The sequence below is a fragment of the Siphateles boraxobius genome, unplaced genomic scaffold (genome assembly GCF_051911475.1).
Source record: "Siphateles boraxobius isolate OS27281-9 unplaced genomic scaffold, OSU_SipBor_1 26, whole genome shotgun sequence".
In the NCBI taxonomy this organism is placed as follows: Eukaryota; Metazoa; Chordata; class Actinopteri; order Cypriniformes; family Leuciscidae; genus Siphateles; species Siphateles boraxobius.
In genome coordinates, this window is record NW_027508876.1 from 26,767,501 (window position 1) to 26,784,169 (window position 16,669).

The 16,669-nt window shown below is 40.5% G+C and overlaps 1 protein-coding gene across 1 annotated transcript in view; it reads right to left on the reverse strand.

Moving 5' to 3' along the window:
• The window catches only part of sntg1 (syntrophin, gamma 1), a 68,582-nt gene extending 61,290 nt beyond the window's left edge, over positions 1 to 7,292 (reverse strand). Inside the window, exons 1-2 of the mRNA XM_077245211.1 lie at positions 7,061 to 7,292; positions 3,830 to 3,947 (exon numbers count right to left, since the gene is read on the reverse strand). The gene's annotated coding sequence lies outside the window, so the exon portion shown is untranslated. The remainder of the gene's footprint in view (positions 1 to 3,829; positions 3,948 to 7,060) is intronic.
• Positions 7,293 to 16,669: the final 9,377 nt, after the last annotated feature.

A 16,669-nucleotide genomic window follows, 5' to 3' on the forward strand; every position in this document is an offset into this window, starting at 1 on the left:
ATCAACAAAGATGGTGATCCAGGAACACGGTGAAATCGCATTCACATAATGGGGTTCATTTAATTCATTACTCACTGAAAAATAGCTCCTACGCCAAAAGAGAGTCACATTTGAAATTCACCAGGTTTCTAGAACATAACCAGCTTGGTTATGCTTAAACAAACTATGTTCCAAAAAACAGCTTTTTTACAAATTTGCTGGATTTTCCAGAAGGGAAGGCAACTTGTATTCCTCAGTTATTTCTATAAACCTGCATGCTAAATCTGCATATCACAGGGATGAATGCGAACGAATCCATATAAGAACAGTAATCTGTCAAAAAATAAATAAATGAAAATAGAGTAATTGGGCCTACAGTTTTCCGAATGCCAATAGCTGTATAAATCTGATTAGCTTTCAGTATGTGCCACATTAGCCAAAAACAATACTTGTGTCAAATCATACTTTTGCAAATCAGGAAAAAGGGGAAGGAAAGAATCTGAACATCTTGACATGTTTGCGCTTGCTTCTCAAGCAAATATCATTACAATCTTCTGCTAACCTAAGATGTCTGATCTATCATGAGACGGGAACAGGGTGCTCACATGCCTCTAAATCAATTACAATCGATATATCAACACAATCATATGCCAACTCCTGATTATTTCTCTCCGTTGATGACCTACGAGATATCTCTCATCCATGAGAGAGTTTAATATCTCCAGGACATGCCTGCAAAGTACAAATATTTATAGGAATTATGTTTCATTTATGTTTGAGTAGTAGAGAAGCTCAACATATTACTCCGTTTAACATGATTTATAGATCAATACACCAATCCTAGATTTGAAAGCACCCACTATTATATTCTATGCTGATGTCTATTTCCTTTTCTAACATACTATTTCATAAGAGATTTCATTTTAAACTGAGCAAACATTAATGCCTTATAAGTATAACACTACATTCTTCAATACACAATTGAAGCTATAATCAATTTGCTAGGAAATGATTCATTTTCATACACTAAACAAGTGGCGGATTCCCTCCTCTTTGTTGTTATGATGTCTAATGAAACACAATCTAGGGAACGAGATTTATATTTAGTCTACTAATGAAGTCCTCCAGGATGAATTGCTTTAATTTTCCACCTTCTGGCAACTTTATGACTGTTATAATGTAATACAAGTACACTCACATGAAAAACCATTATATACTATATGGCAAATCTCAGTTGACTTATATGATATATTGTTGCAAAACATAAACTCTATTAATGCACACAGTTCATATACAGCTGGATAAGTTTGTCCGACTGTATCCACTTATATACATTATACTTGTGTAGGACTCTATATAGCATCTCACCGTCGCAAAATGTAAATAATATTATGGTCTAGAAATAAAAGTTCAAACTGATTGAAAGTTGTATATATAGTACCTTAATTTACCTGCATACATACAGTATGTATATGTGAAACAATATACTGTATACTATATAGCAAAGCTTGGCTGCGTGTTTGTTTCCGTTGTCTTGAAACGTAAACTGTTATCACCCAGCTTTTTATATAAAGTGGGATGTATATTTTATCCAACTTTTTCTGCAAACATACAGTATACTCACTCTGTGAGTGATATTTGCTATATAGCAGATCTCAACTGCCTGATTTTTTTTGTTTTGTTGCAAAATGTATCTATATTATCATCACCCAACTCTGCTAGATTGCTTACCATCACAAAATGTAAATGATATAATCGCCCAGCTCTAATCTGCTATGAGACTAAGATATGAAGATATTATAAACATTAAAATCATGATTTTTGTGAAGTGTCTTGGAAAGACAGTGTGTATTGTGGAAAGTGCTATACAAATAAATGTGACTTGACTTGATTTTTGTTATTGTTAGGATCAAATGGTAGTTCAAATGTTTTTCTAAAAAGGACAAAATTCTAATGCAGCATTCATTATGATGCAAAAACCGCTATCCACACCTAACGCTCGAATCAAACCCTAAACATTCAACACTCAGCAGACTCAAAAACAGGAAAACTGATTGGACCCGTCCCCTGCAGGTCAAAGTAAGTAGGCTCAAGTAATGCCTAAAATCCCCTTCAGAATGAATTGTGTGCGTTGCCAAATTTATCCCAATATCAAGGCCTATTCCAAAACAAAAGAGAAATGGGAAGTGATCGATTTACATTTCACAATCAAGCCAGTACCTGCATTTAGCTGCACAGGCATTATCCATGGAGACAAAAGAATCTGGAACAAACAAGCCTTAGAAAATATCCATCGCATGATGGTATAGTAGTCAAAAAACATGCCCGAACAGCACCAGCACAAACTCTCAAATAAACAAGGCTGGATATCAGATGTGCCCTTTCCGAGGACCATTGATATAAGCTCTTAAAAAAGCATTCATGCATTCTGATTTCCAACGCGATGCTGGAGGAGCCGGTAAATGTAAATTCCACATATGGACCTGTCAACTGAAGCTCAGTGAGAGATAAAATATGAACCTGTCACGGTGATTGCTTGACCAGGTCAATGTCGGCTTTTGTCATTTTACTTTCACAAGTGAATGTCGCTCTGAATCAGTGCAGTAGATCAGATGTGCAGCGATATATACCGAGGGTCAGGAGGTCACATCTCAAGCTCTTTTTTTATAGCGCATTGTTTTTGTCATCTTACACCATGTCATAACCAGACTCAATGGGAGAAAGTGACCAGCAATAACACTATCTTTTCCATAACAAATTGTCTCTCTCTGTAACTGTAACTAGCATCAACCAAAGGGATGTTTTGGTGCTTTTTTTAAAGTGAAATCACATTCATCTAAAATCCACATAAAGCTAAATAAACATCAAAAATGTTCTGAATGTCAGTGAGTGTGTTGCATTGAATTTTCCTAATTAAAAATTTTGATTTTTAATTTTTTTAAAAAAAATAAGTCTCTTATGCTCACCAAGGCTGCATTTATTTGATTAAAAATACTGTAAAAACAGTAATATTTTGAAATATTATTACAATTTTCTATTTGTATATATTTAAAATGTAATTTATTCATGTTCAAAGCAGAATTTTCTGCGTCATGACTCCAGTCTTAAGTGTCACATGATCCTTCAGAAATCATCAAGTGTTGAAAACAGTTGTGCTGCTTCATATTTTTGTGGAAACCGGGATTTTTTTCAGGATTCTTTGATGTATAGAAAGTACAAAAGAACAGAATTTATTTTAACTAATTTTTTGCAAAATTCTTTACTGCAACTTTTGATCAATTTAATACATCTTTGCTAAATAAAAGTTTTTTTATTTATTTATATTGCTGACCTAAAACATTTGAACAGTAGTGTATATAAAAAAAAACTTTGTTTCAATCAATATCCTAGTAAACTTGGCTATGGTATATGCATTAAAGCTATATTAAAACAAATAATAATAAGAATAGACTTAATAAACACATACTGTAGCATCTCAAATGTAATGCTCTGCAGTGATACATTTTAAAGTTTCTATTGATAATTTGTCCAGAACAAAATATACTTAAATTTTAATCACCATTTCTCTAAATTGTTGCAATGCATTCTAGAATTCCAAATCTACTAATTCATGCTAATAAACTCTAATGTTCACTTAATGGTGGATTCCCAGACAGCAACATAGTGTCGGCCCAGATCCGGCCCACATCTGGGCTGTGTGGATTGTGGAATCCACCTGAGTAAACCATGACTGATATTGCTGACTGAATCAAGAAATGTAGACAGTCATTCTAGTGGTTGGCAAACCTAAAAATACACGCTCCACACATGCAGTGATGATGTAATGTTTGCTGGTGTTGTGTGTTTGTACCGTTGTGTCTGCTGAGTAACAGAGGTCTGTCAGGTCCAGCTGTAGGATCTCTGACTCAGGAGGATGTGGGGTAGACGTTCTGCTCCCCCGCTCCCTCACAGAACTTGTGAAAGCGTGCCTTCGGGAAACACCAGAGCATTGTCTAAGTCAACATTGAAAATGGAAAAGCCTGGAGAGTCCATCTTTGGCTTGGGATTTATTGGTCTCTCTAGGGAACATCTCTGACAAGATTCCTACATAGATGTTTTATAGGACTGCCAACTGATTCAAGATTTTATTGGTATGAATTACACTATTTGCTGATTAATTAATCTCATACTACGGGGCTGTTGAATTATTGAATCTAATAGGATGACGAACGTTCTAAGGTGTGTTTTCAGGGAAACGCACGGCTGAAGTAGTTTCAGGCAGGTCTTGACCGCATTACAGTTTCATATCACTTCGTCAAATGATTTCAGTTATTTCAAAGGTCCTTACTGCCTACAACAGCAAATAACCAAAACCCACAATGACACTGAACAAGCAAATACATATAGTAAACAATGGGATAAAATTGAAAAATTTAAATTAATAGTTTTTTGCGACAAAATTACGTTTTATTATGTAAGGAAAGCACATAGTCTCTTTTATAACTGCCATAAAGTCTACAACAATTCATTTTACAATTGTTAATAATTAAGAATTATTTAAAACTATTTATAACTTTAATTTCAATACTTTTCAAATTGTAATTATAATTATTTATTTTTAGAATGATTAAAAAATTAATAATGAATAATCATATTAAAACTAATTTCAATTATTTAACATGTTTATAATTGCAAATATTTTATGTAATTATAGATTTTTTTTAATAAATGTATAACATATATAGCTATATTTTATAAAAGATTATCATATATATAATATAAAAAACATGGATTTTCACATGCATGCAAAAAGATTGACGTGTATTTCCTTCCAAATTCATCAGAACAAATTTGTCTCAATATCACAGTGCCATACTTTCCCTTTACTTTCAGTAAAAAAGAAAAAAAAAGAAATCTTACTTCTATATTTAAAGTTTACAAGCAAAAATAAGTGTACATTTTTTCCATCTGTGCAAGTGTTGCTCATCAGCGTTGAGGCGCCGTCGTGTGTAAAATGGAAATTGCATTGTGAGTCATTACACAAGTTTTGGGAATGTTTCAACAGCCCCGAGAAAGGAATGATATTCTGGTGGAAGGTGATGATAATAGTAACATTATAGTGCACTTCGGGGACTTTTGAACATTCAGAAAGAATGAGCCAAGCATTTCATTATTCTTCTTCTGCTCTGTTTTTTCCATTTGAGTCACTCTTTTCCTGCATCTCTCCCTCCTTCCCTCCCTCTCTTCATGCCTGCAGGGGTCATTTCTGATCTTGCATCACTTGTCAAGCATCCGCTTTGAAAGATCTTTCCTTAATATGGGAAAACTCTTTGCACAACACCTGATTTACTCGTACTAGACCCTTGCGCAATTAGTTTGATTTTAAATCAACTAAACTGTGAAATCAAAAGGGTTTTTCATGTGCGATTACATTTCTGTAAATTGTTAAATTTGTTGCCTGAAAGCATCTCTGGGATGCAAGATCTCGGCTGTTTAGGCGGATAAGAGGCCAGACACACTCACATTGAGATAACGTCAACCTCCACTCCACTAGTCTGTGCTTGCAGCTGATATACGGGTGAGATATCTGCTCTGGATCAGTACTGAGGTCTGGTGAACTGCAGAGGTTTAGTGCAGATCACCGACTCACTGCCAAAACTACAGAGAGACCACAGTGAACACTTCAGAGTGATATTACACACCAGCAACAACCTAGCAACCACTCAAAACAATAGAAACCACCTAGAGCACCCTCACAACAACATAACAACAGTAAACAAAAACTTAACAGTGACAAAAACAACAAAAGCAAAAATTCGGGAAGCAGACGTTTAAATCTAGATTAAAAACACATCTCTTTAACCTGGCAAACATATAACACATTATCACATTTCTATAATTCACATCAGTGAAAGGATTTCCAGACAGCGACATATTGTCGGCCCAGATCCGGCCCACATCTGGTACACGTGGATTCCACACGGCCCAGATGTGGGCCGGATCTGGGCCGACACTATGCTGTTGTCTGGGATGTTAGGCAGCATAAATTAGGTCAACCGGAACCAGGATCAATTCCCATAACACCCGAAGTACTTGTCACATCGTAAGAAGAATGGCATTTACGCTAATATTAGTCTCTGTTTATCCCGAGACTACCGTAGTCAGCCGTATCTGGTCCGTATCCAGATCAGAAGGTGAACCTGCTCCTAGACTTGTCCGGTGCTACTGATCCACAATCTGATTTCTGACATGTGATGCGGCCTGAATCATAATCACAATTTTTTTCTCATAATTTCTCAGTCATAATTTTTTTCTCCATTCTACCACCTGATGGAGTTTGGGTTCCTTGCCACTGTCACCTCTGGCTTGCCCAGTTGGTTGGGGACACTTAATATCCAACAATATTATTGATCTGACTGCACTGACACTGTTAAATGAGAACTGAGCTGGATAATGACATCACTGTTTTCTACAAAACTGCTCTATAGATAATTGATGATCTTCACAACAGAAATGAATCAACACTGAACTGACTTCAGCTCAACAATGACACTGTTTTCTGTTTAGAGCTGAACTGTAAAAATTAACTTTGTTTGCATCATTGAGTCTTTTTCCTGTTATCACTGTAAAGCTGCTTTGAAACAATGTCTATTGTATAAAGCGCTATATAAATAAAGGTGACTTGACTTGACCTTGAAAACATCATATTGAGATCTCTGCCTTTTGATTGCAGACTCCGGTATCTTAGCAAATCTGAGCAGAATTTGAGACATTGTTGGGATTTTTTCTGATACTAGAGGAGACAAATGTCAGATTGCACCTAATGAAACATCTGAAACGAAGAATTCAGCATTTATTCCCTTTGGTGTCTAGGAGAATAATTAACTCAGTTGTGATTTTTCTTCCCTATGGTGTGGAAGCAGATCACATTGTGTATGAATATCCTAATACATAAATAATTTTCTTATCTCCATCACATCCCGAGCTAAGGAGGGGTTTTGTTAGAGGTATCTACAGATGACGTAAATCGAGACATCAATGAAAAGATAAATTGGCTTGTTTTGGCTCTTGAGCCAAATGCAATAAAAACACAAATTCTTACTGCTTAAAACATTGTGCAGGTCATCTGAGCATCATGAAACCTCAGCGGGGCTGTAGCACATCAGAGCAGATGGACGGGAGAGTTACGATGTCTTACGAGGACGTTGAACATCAAAGACCCGTGCCGTGGACCTGTGATGCTCTCGTCTGATAACAGGACCTCTGTGTCTTTCTCTTAATCTCTCACACTGACGCTCTTCAACCTCTTTTATTATGTCTGACCACGGCTGGAACCCAGACCTCTGATAATCCTGACCGAACCCTAGGAATGTGTGCAAAGAAAAAAGAAAACAGGCATGGATGGACAGAAGATCAGCTTAACTAGTGCTTAGTGACGCTATGGGCAATCATCATTACTCGTATTACTTAACAGTTCAAATTTGAACAAACACTTAGCTTAAATATTAAACCTCATTTCTTCAGAATAAGTATATGTAGACGCATTAGGCTTGATTTTATTTGTAGTGTTTTGTTGTATCCCATGGTATGATGGGCAAAATTCAGAATCTTAAATTCTCGAGTGTGAGATTGAATTGAATTTGCCCCAAAGGAAGTTGAATTGGAATGATAGGAAGAGGAATTTACTGAATTGAATTCAACACAGATGATTCTAGGAAACGAAGTGTCCTTCCACCCTGATCCACAAAAGTTCATGTCTGGTCAATCCATCCATCCATCGTTTTATTTATCTATCGATCCAAAGTTCGTTCTATCTATCATTGGTTCTGTTGTTCCATTATTCTTTCTATAATTTTATCTGAAGTTTGTTCTGTCATTTACTCTATCTATCTATCTATCTATCTATCTATCTATCTATCTATCTATCTATCTATCTATCTATCTATCTATCTATCTATCTATCTATCTATCTATGCAATTGATTTAATTCTATTTCCTTATATTAAAATTTGCAATTCTGCATCCTGTTTGCTAGCTGAATTCAAATTCAAGAAGACAAATTCTGAATGGCGCACAACCTTGATATCATGATATTAAAATGGTACTATGAGGTACTTCAGAGAATAACATGTTAAACATGTCCAAAAATAATACTTTGCAAAGATCAATTCATAGATAAAATCTGGTGGAAACACATAAGACAGGTGGAAATTACATTCATATGTGCAAACCGGATGATTGAAACTGTCCATTTCACCCATTACCAGTGCAACCTGAGTATTTTGATAGTTAAGAGCCCCATTTAACCATTCACCATAAACACACACACACACACACTTATCTGCGCCTGCCAAGGGCTGCAACTCGTCTGCAGTAATGCGCCTCTTATGTTGGAGAGCAAAAGCTGACCTTGTCCTCTTTGCTGTGGGTCTGTGGGTTTTGGACTTGGGAACAGGAACTCCCAGTACAGACAGTGTGTCTGCGAGCCCCAGCGCCCGCTCCACAGAGGAACACTTTGTTCACCGCCACCAAGGAAAACTTAAGACAACAAAAACACATTCTGGAAAAATGAAAATTTGAGAAGGGCCCCCTCAACCTTTTCTTTTCCTCCTCCGTCCTCTTTTTTTGAAATTGTGCGCTTGGCTTTCAATGATAAATACTATCTCCCTCGCCTCCAAAGGGGCAACAATAACAGAACCGGGGGGAAAGTGTCCAAAAGTGAAAACTACAGCTAATGAATGAATCTGAGTGGAGTATAATGACTCGTAACTCACCGGTGAATGATATCCAATTGGGTTTGATTTATTGTGTTGAGAACAGAAGGCCTTGGTTAGGGAAAGCAAAACACCAGACTTCTTATGGGTTGTCAGTAACTCATAAGCAGCACATGTCCTGTTGACAGGAGGGGGTGAACAGAATAAACGTCTGTTTTGCAATACACCATTATGCATCTGATTATAGTTTATTTGGAGTTTGACTACATTGGTTACATTACAGCAGAGGCAGCATATGGAGTTATGAGTGAATGTACAACTATAATTAACACAGTCACAGATGCTAGCTATGTGTCATGAGAATCATACAGAATGAATCAAATGTCCTAATTCATTTATACAATGAATGGTTTGAATTCAAATGAAATCCATAATTTCTCAACTTGTTTCTCTATTAAAGGGTTAGTTCACCCAAAAATTAAAATTCTGTCTTCATTTACTCACCTTCATGTCTTTCCAAACTCGTAAGACGTCCGTTCATCTTCGGAACACAAATGAAGATCTTTTTGATGAAATCTGAGCGCTTTCAGTCCCTCAATTGACAGCTACACAACTACCACTTGGACTCTTCAAAAAGTTCATAAAGAGATCGTAAAACTAATCCATATATTTAGAGCGGTTTATTCCGGTTTAGCTTTTATTCACATATAAACATTCATCAACTCATACATCAGTTGTGGTAAACAAAAGCTGAAAAGCATGTACGCTTGACGTTAGAGAACCAATGAGGTTCATTCTCGTGTTACGCATCACATTTGAGCTTCGACAAGAACCAATGAGGTTTGTTCTTAAGTGTCAAGCAGCTTCGGTTGAGCTTCTGTTTATGATCAATGTTTATATGTGAATAAAAGCCTAAATTCATTCTGTTCATCATATAAAGCGATCGAGTCTCTTCAGAAAATTACAACTAAACTGCTCAATTCATATGGATTAGTTGTACGATGTCTTTATGAACTTTTTGAAGCGTCAAAGTGGTAGTTGCGTAGCTGTCAATCGAGGGACAGAAAGCGCTCAGATTTCCTCAAAAAGATCTTCCTGATGATAAGGGTGAGTAATTAATGAAATGATTTACATTTTTGGGTGGACTATCCCTTAAAGGGTAAGTTTGGAGTTTTACAAGTAAAGCCCTGTTTTAAGATCATTTCTGATTAAATCGAATGGTTAAGATTAAAATTTGGACACATGCTGCTGTCCCGAGAATTTTAGGTTTATTTTAAATAACAGGTGTTTTACCGTTCGTTGTAAAACTGTGGACCTATTTTTCCAACGTCTCACAACCGGACATTCTTCCAAAAACTACGATAACTCCTGTTGGAAAGCATCTTTTGCAGCGATTTTTGCGTGAGCACATCAGTGAACACCGCAGACCACTCGTGAGTTTCACGTCTTTGTAAACTAAAGTTTAATGCGTTTATATGAATGATTGTTCCAGTGCCCCTATGAAACCATTGTATAGATGGGGGGGTGCTAACACAAAAACCTAAAACCTAAAATTCTCGGGACAGCAGCATGTGTCCAAATTTTAATCTTAACCGTTCGATTTAATCAGAAACGATCTTAAAAGCCGAACTTACCCTTTAAATTTCTAGTAAAAATGCTTGACAGAAAATACAACGTTCCATTACACACATGTATTTTATATAAAGTGGCACAATAATAATTTACAGTCATTAAACAATTAATATATGAAAAGAAGCTCAAAGTTCAGAAAAGATGAACAATTGGGTATAGGACTTTAAGTAACACTTTATTTTACAGTGTCATTGTTACATATTGTCGTGTTCTTGCTATGTAGCCAACACATGGAAACGCGGGTGGAATGAGCCACGACAAGGATATGCTTTCACAAGTTTTACTGAAGATCTTAGGACACAGATGTAAGTTACAGTTCACAGCGCACTCACCAACATTCATGAACACAAACTTATATCGGTTGCTGCAGCTGATAGGCGCTCTTGCTCCGGCACTGGACGGCAGTTTCTCCGACGTGCGATGAGCATGCGAGCAACCTCTAAGAACAACAACTAACTTCACTTCCTGCTCTATGCTAAGGAGTGCGTAGCTGAACAACCAATAAGCTACAAGAACACAGCAGGCAGTTAAGGGACTTAAAGGGCCAGGTTACAACACTATCCCCCCTCTTGCAGTACTGAGTCCCTTCAGTACAATAGCCCAAAAACAGGAACCAAATCAATAACTAAAACATTGTACATGTAATTATGACCAGTAAGTACCTTTAGTCTGGAAAAGTCTTCAAAGGCGTTAGCTCTGAAATAAAAGTCCATAAGTACTTGCACTTAACTGAAGTCTGGAACAGTCATTCTCTTTTCTCTTAATCATTGTATCTGGCAGGCTTACGAATTTCTCTTCCTTTGTTTGTCCTCTTGATTGTTTCTTCTTGTCCTAGGTCTAACATAAACCCAAGTTTTCTTTCTTTTTTTCTTCGTCGGCGAGCTGTTGGCTGACGTTTTCTTCCTTTGTCCAGGTTTTCCTTGGGCTCCAGGTCAGAAGATGCTGAATCTGTTTCACTACTGTCCTGGGTTGCGAGCTGTTCAGGTTCAAGCTGAGGTTCTTGAATGATAGGATCATCCGGGGTACCATTGCTCTTTTGCAGAATCTGGCTCCTTTGGCGCTTAACCCATGCTGGAATCACCTCACAGTCATAAGGTTTGAGACGATCATGATGCATGATTTTCTTGTGTCGTAATCCCTGAACCTCATAAAGTACAGGGCCACGACAGGCAGATATCACCATGGGCCCTTTCCACGGTGCTTGGAGTTTTGGACTCTGTCCCTTCTTTTTGGTGCTGTCCCTAATATACACCAGATCTCCCACACTATACATCCTCTCTTGAGCCCTGAGATCATACGTCTTCTTTTGACGTTGTTGAGCTGTTCGAAGGTGCTCTCTGGCAGTGTCATGTGCTTCTCTTAAGCCTTTCTCCAAGTTGTACAGGAAGTCTGGAACTCCCAAACTTTCTGACCTCTGCTCTGCTATGCCAGACCACAGATCTTGAGGTTGGTAGACTTCCCTTCCGAGCATCAGCCTATTGGGAGTGAATCCGGTAACTGCATGCTGGGAGCTACGATATGCTGATGTAAGGAGGGGAAGGTGCACATCCCAGTTTTTCTGATCCTGGTTCACATAGCAGCGGATCATCTGAAGGAGTGTACGGTTGAACCGCTCAACTTGCCCATTTGAGGCAGGGTGGTAAGGGGTCGTCCTTGTTTTTGTGATCTGCAAGAGACTACAAACATTCTTGAATAGTGAGCTTTCAAAATTGCGACCCTGGTCTGTGTGCAATTCAAGTGGTGCACCAAACCGGGAAATGAACTCGTAAACTAGTGTCCTAGATGTAGTTTCTGCCCCTTGGTCTGCAACCGGAAAGGCTTCCACCCATCGAGTGAATTGATCAATGATGATGAGGACATACTTGTTTCCAGAACTAGACACAGGAAATGGACCCAGTATATCGAGATGGATCCGATCCATTGGGGCCCCTGCTTGGTAATTTTGAAGTTTGGCTCTCTTAGTAGGTCCTGCAGCTTTGCAAGCGTTACAGTGTTGGCACCGTTGTATGTACAAATGTACATCTCCACCCATGCCATACCAGTGAAAACTCTGACGGAGTCGCTCTAACGTCTTGCCTTCCCCCAAATGACCAGACTGGGGTGGGTTATGGCAGGCTTGCAACACTTCTGCTTGCATTGAAGCTGGTACTAGTAGCAGCAAAGAAGGGCTGAGTCCTCCAGGCCTTTCCCAACAATAGAAGAGAACACCTTGATGTGATTGGACTTGCGGCCAACACAGCCAGTATTTCCTTACCGCTGGACTTTTCAATGCTACCTGCTCTTTTGTGGGAAGGGTTTCACTCTCTTTCCACTCATGCAAGATTGAAAGATCAGGATCAGCCTTTTGTTTTTGAGCCAGCTGTTGTTTGGTAATGGTTTCTAACCAATTAACACGTGGGGCTCCAAGCAACTCTGAAGCTGGCCTGTTCTCTTCACCTGTGCAAATGTCATTGTGTTCCTCTGTTTCACACTCAATGCGCCTTACTGCTAGTGGCACCACGTCATCAACGTCTTCTTCAAACCTCTCCCAACGGTCATGGAGTCTTTGGCAATGTTGGCAACCTCCACATGGCAAATCTGAAACATCCTTCCCTGCCTGATAACAGTTACACATGTTGTGGATCTCGCCCTCACGTCTTGACATTGCATCAGCATTTGAATGGTGTTTTCCAGCCCTGTGCTCAATGACAAAATCATACTGGCTCAGCTCTTCCAGCCATCGTGCAAGCTGTCCTTCAGGGTGTTTGAAACGGAACAACCAGGTCAGGCTGTTGTGATCAGTGCGCAGAAGGAACTTCTTGCCAAGCAGGTAGTGTCGAAATTGGCGGGTGTAGCAGACAATAGCCAGCAACTCTCGTCTCGTTACACAGTATCTCCTCTGGGCTGGGGTAAGGTGATTACTGGCGTAGGTGATAACTCTCTCCTCTCCCCACTGGAGTTGTGATAACACTGCTCCAATGCTGTGATTTGATGCATCTGTGTCCAGGATATATTTCCCTTCCGCCGAAGGATACCCAAGTATTGGTACAGAAGTTAACTTTTCCTTGAGCTGTGTGAAGGCATTTTGGTGCTCCTCAGTCCACAGGAATTTTACTTCTTTTCGAAGGAGTTCATTTAGAGGGCTGGTCAACTCAGAGAATGCCTGAACAAACTTCCTGTAGTAGTTACACAGTCCAAGGAAGGCCTTCAGCTCATGCACACTTGTGGGGGTTTTCCAAGCTTCCACATCCTTAATCAAAGCTGGATTGGGGCGTATACCCTCACCACTGACCACATGGCCCAGAAAAAGGACTTCATCTTTGAGTAGATGACACTTTGATGACTTCAGCTTCAACCCGTAACTGTCAAGGCGTTGGAATACCACTTCAAGATGATCAAGGCTCTCGTCTACCTCTTTACCCAGGATTATGATGTCATCCAAGTAAATTAGAAGGGTTTCCCACTGAAGTCCTCGAAGAACAAGCTCCATTGCCCTTTGGAAAGTGCTTGGAGCATTGCACAGTCCGAAGGGCATACGATTGTATTCATAAAGCCCATAGCGAGTGATGAAGGCCGTCTTTGCTCTGTCCATTTCATCTACTACAATTTGCCAGTACCCAGATTGGAGGTCTAGGGTAGAGAAAACACAAGCGCCACCAAGAACATCAAGACATTCCTCAATCTTGGGGAGAGGATAAGCATCCTTAATTGTCAGGCTGTTTAGGCGCCGATAATCGACACACCAGCGGACACCACCATCCTTTTTACGGACTAGCACCACAGGTGATGCCCACTCTGAGGAGGAAGGTCTAACAACTCCTGCTTCCAGCATAGCTTTGAGGTGCTTCTCCTCTTCCCCTTGAAACCCAAGGGGAGTCCGTCTTACAGGCTGGCGTACTGGCCTAGCCGCTCCAGTGTTTATCTTGTGTGTGACAGCTGTTAAGAATCCAAGGTCATCATCTGAAATGGCAAAGAGAAACCTGTACGAATGCAGGAGCTTAACAAGTCGTTGTTGCTGTTCCTCACTTAATGTCCCGCTTGAAGCAGCATAAAGGGCTTGGAGGTGCTCGGGCAAGTCAGTGGCAGTTGTCAGTCTTCTCAGTTCTGAATGAACGGTGTCATCACTCTGCTCTTGAAGACTACAGTCCTCTTCTTGCTGCGTATAATTAGATAAGCTCTCATCTGAATAAGTTTCAACTAAGAGACCAAGGCAGGCTCCTTTCAGTAAGGTAGTCTTGTGGCTGGAAAGATTGCAGAGCCTGACAATCACCCGTTGCTCCATGGTTGTGACAACACTTCCAGAAGCCACAGTTTCTGTGATCGGGTAGGGTTCCAAAACAGCACAGACACCAGGTTTTGGATTATCAACTTCTCCCCAGACAAGACATTCACTTTCTGGAGGTAACATTGTGTCTGTCTCCAGGACCACTCGTGCAACGTGATAGTCTGTTCCATCACCGCCAACGATCCTAGCCGGAACCAGCTCCTCCTCGACTAATACTCTGCCATTCGTGTGGATTGTTACATTTGCAGCTTGCAGAAGATCGAGGCCCAGAAGAACAGAGTCACGTATCGGAGCCACAAAAACGTCCCATTCTGCACTCCAGGTACCAATTTGGAATTTAACTTTTAGTCCACCTTTGGCGCTCATGTCTTTCCCTGATTCTGCATTATGGAGGCATGTCTGTGTTAAAGCCATCTGCTTATTTGAGGGAAACTGCTGATATAGGGTTTCTGAGATAACTGTTGCTTCAGCTCCTGTGTCTACAACGGCTTTCACTGGAATGCTGTTCACAGTTGCATCAATGAGCAAGCTTGGGCCTCTACTTGTAGCGCGTCCCACCTGGGGTGTGGGGGACTGACTTCTCCAGCTTACCGAGTCTCTTGGAGCAGTACTGCGGTTTTGATCCTTACTACTTTGACCAGAGTTGGGTGGCAGGGTTGACAGCCTCATGCACTCTCTGCGAAAATGTACTTCTTCCCCACAGTGATAACACACACCTGTTCCAACACGGCTGGGACTTGGGGAGTAGGATCTGGTTTGTGCTGCACCACGTTGTGTTGGAGACCGCCCTCGCCTATTTTCCTGATTTGCTTCCTCCAGCTTTCTTGGCTCCTTAGCCACAGGGTTGTCTAGTTTTGATTGCAGCTGCTCCATCTTTTTCATAAGGAGGTGAAACTGGTCAGCAGTCACATAGTTCTTACTAATCCTCTCCACTGTCTCTGTTAGGGCTGCAGTTTTCTGCGAGAGAAGGGTTAGCTGGTCTGCAGTGACGTAGCTTGGACTATGCACCCTGCGTGAGGCTGCTGGAGTTTCAATGGACACATCATCATCTGCCCATGAAATCCGCCTGGCTCTGCTCTTTGAATCAACATCACGCCCCACAGTGGCTCGATAATTGTGCTCGTGGGCCTCTACAAATCTTTGAGCCTCCACTAATGAATGGGGATCTCTGTTCATTACTTCATAAGCCACCTTTTGGTTACGAAGCCCTTTGAGGAAGAAATCTGTGGCAAGTTGGTCTTGCAGATCGAGGTCCACACCAGGGTAGGCTAAGGTGACTAAGCGTTGTACCTCTTCAGCGAACTCTGCTGCCGACTCTTTGAACTGGTGGAGTTCTCCAAGCTTCCTCCTAATCGTGGTTGGGGGGTCTCGTTGACCAAAACGTTGAGTTAGCTGCTCTTTCAGAAGAGTGTAGTCCTCTCGAATATGCTCAGGAAGTGAACAGACGTACTTAATTGCTGCCCCCCTCAGGCATTCATGTAAATAGTCCACCCTGTGGGCTCCACTCCATCCAAACTTTCTGGCCTGCCGTTCAAATGGTACTAGAAACGATTCCCAGTCCCCAGTACCATCAAAAATAGCGAGCTTTGCTCTGGGACCCTCATGAGAAACGGGTTGGCCTTGATGATGAGGAATGTTGTGTCTTTGTTCAAAAGCGTAGGTAGGTGGCAGTAGCTGAGAGCCACGCTCACTATTTCGTTGCCTAACACCTGTCTCTATGGATGGGGTAGCTCTGGTGGGGCCTGAAGTACGTGCTCTCTGTTGTATGACGTCCAGCTCAGCAGCAAACGGTCCGCTTGTAATGTTGCGTGACCTCTCTGGATTATCCAAGGGAAACTGTGAATCAATGTAAGGCATTCGCTTATCTCTGACAGTGGGCTGCAAGCTCTCACGGGTGTCCCACCTAGGTGCAGTGGACATGGATGTGTGCTGGGCTTGGGTACTACTTGCAATATGGTGCAATATTGGAGTCATCATCGTTCGCAGTTGCTCATTATTCTTGCTCTGATTTTCAAGCATTGCCTTCAACCATTCTGGAGGTTGGTCGGGATCAGAGGCTGCTGCTGCCATCGCTCCTTGGTATAAATCTTCCTGGGACATG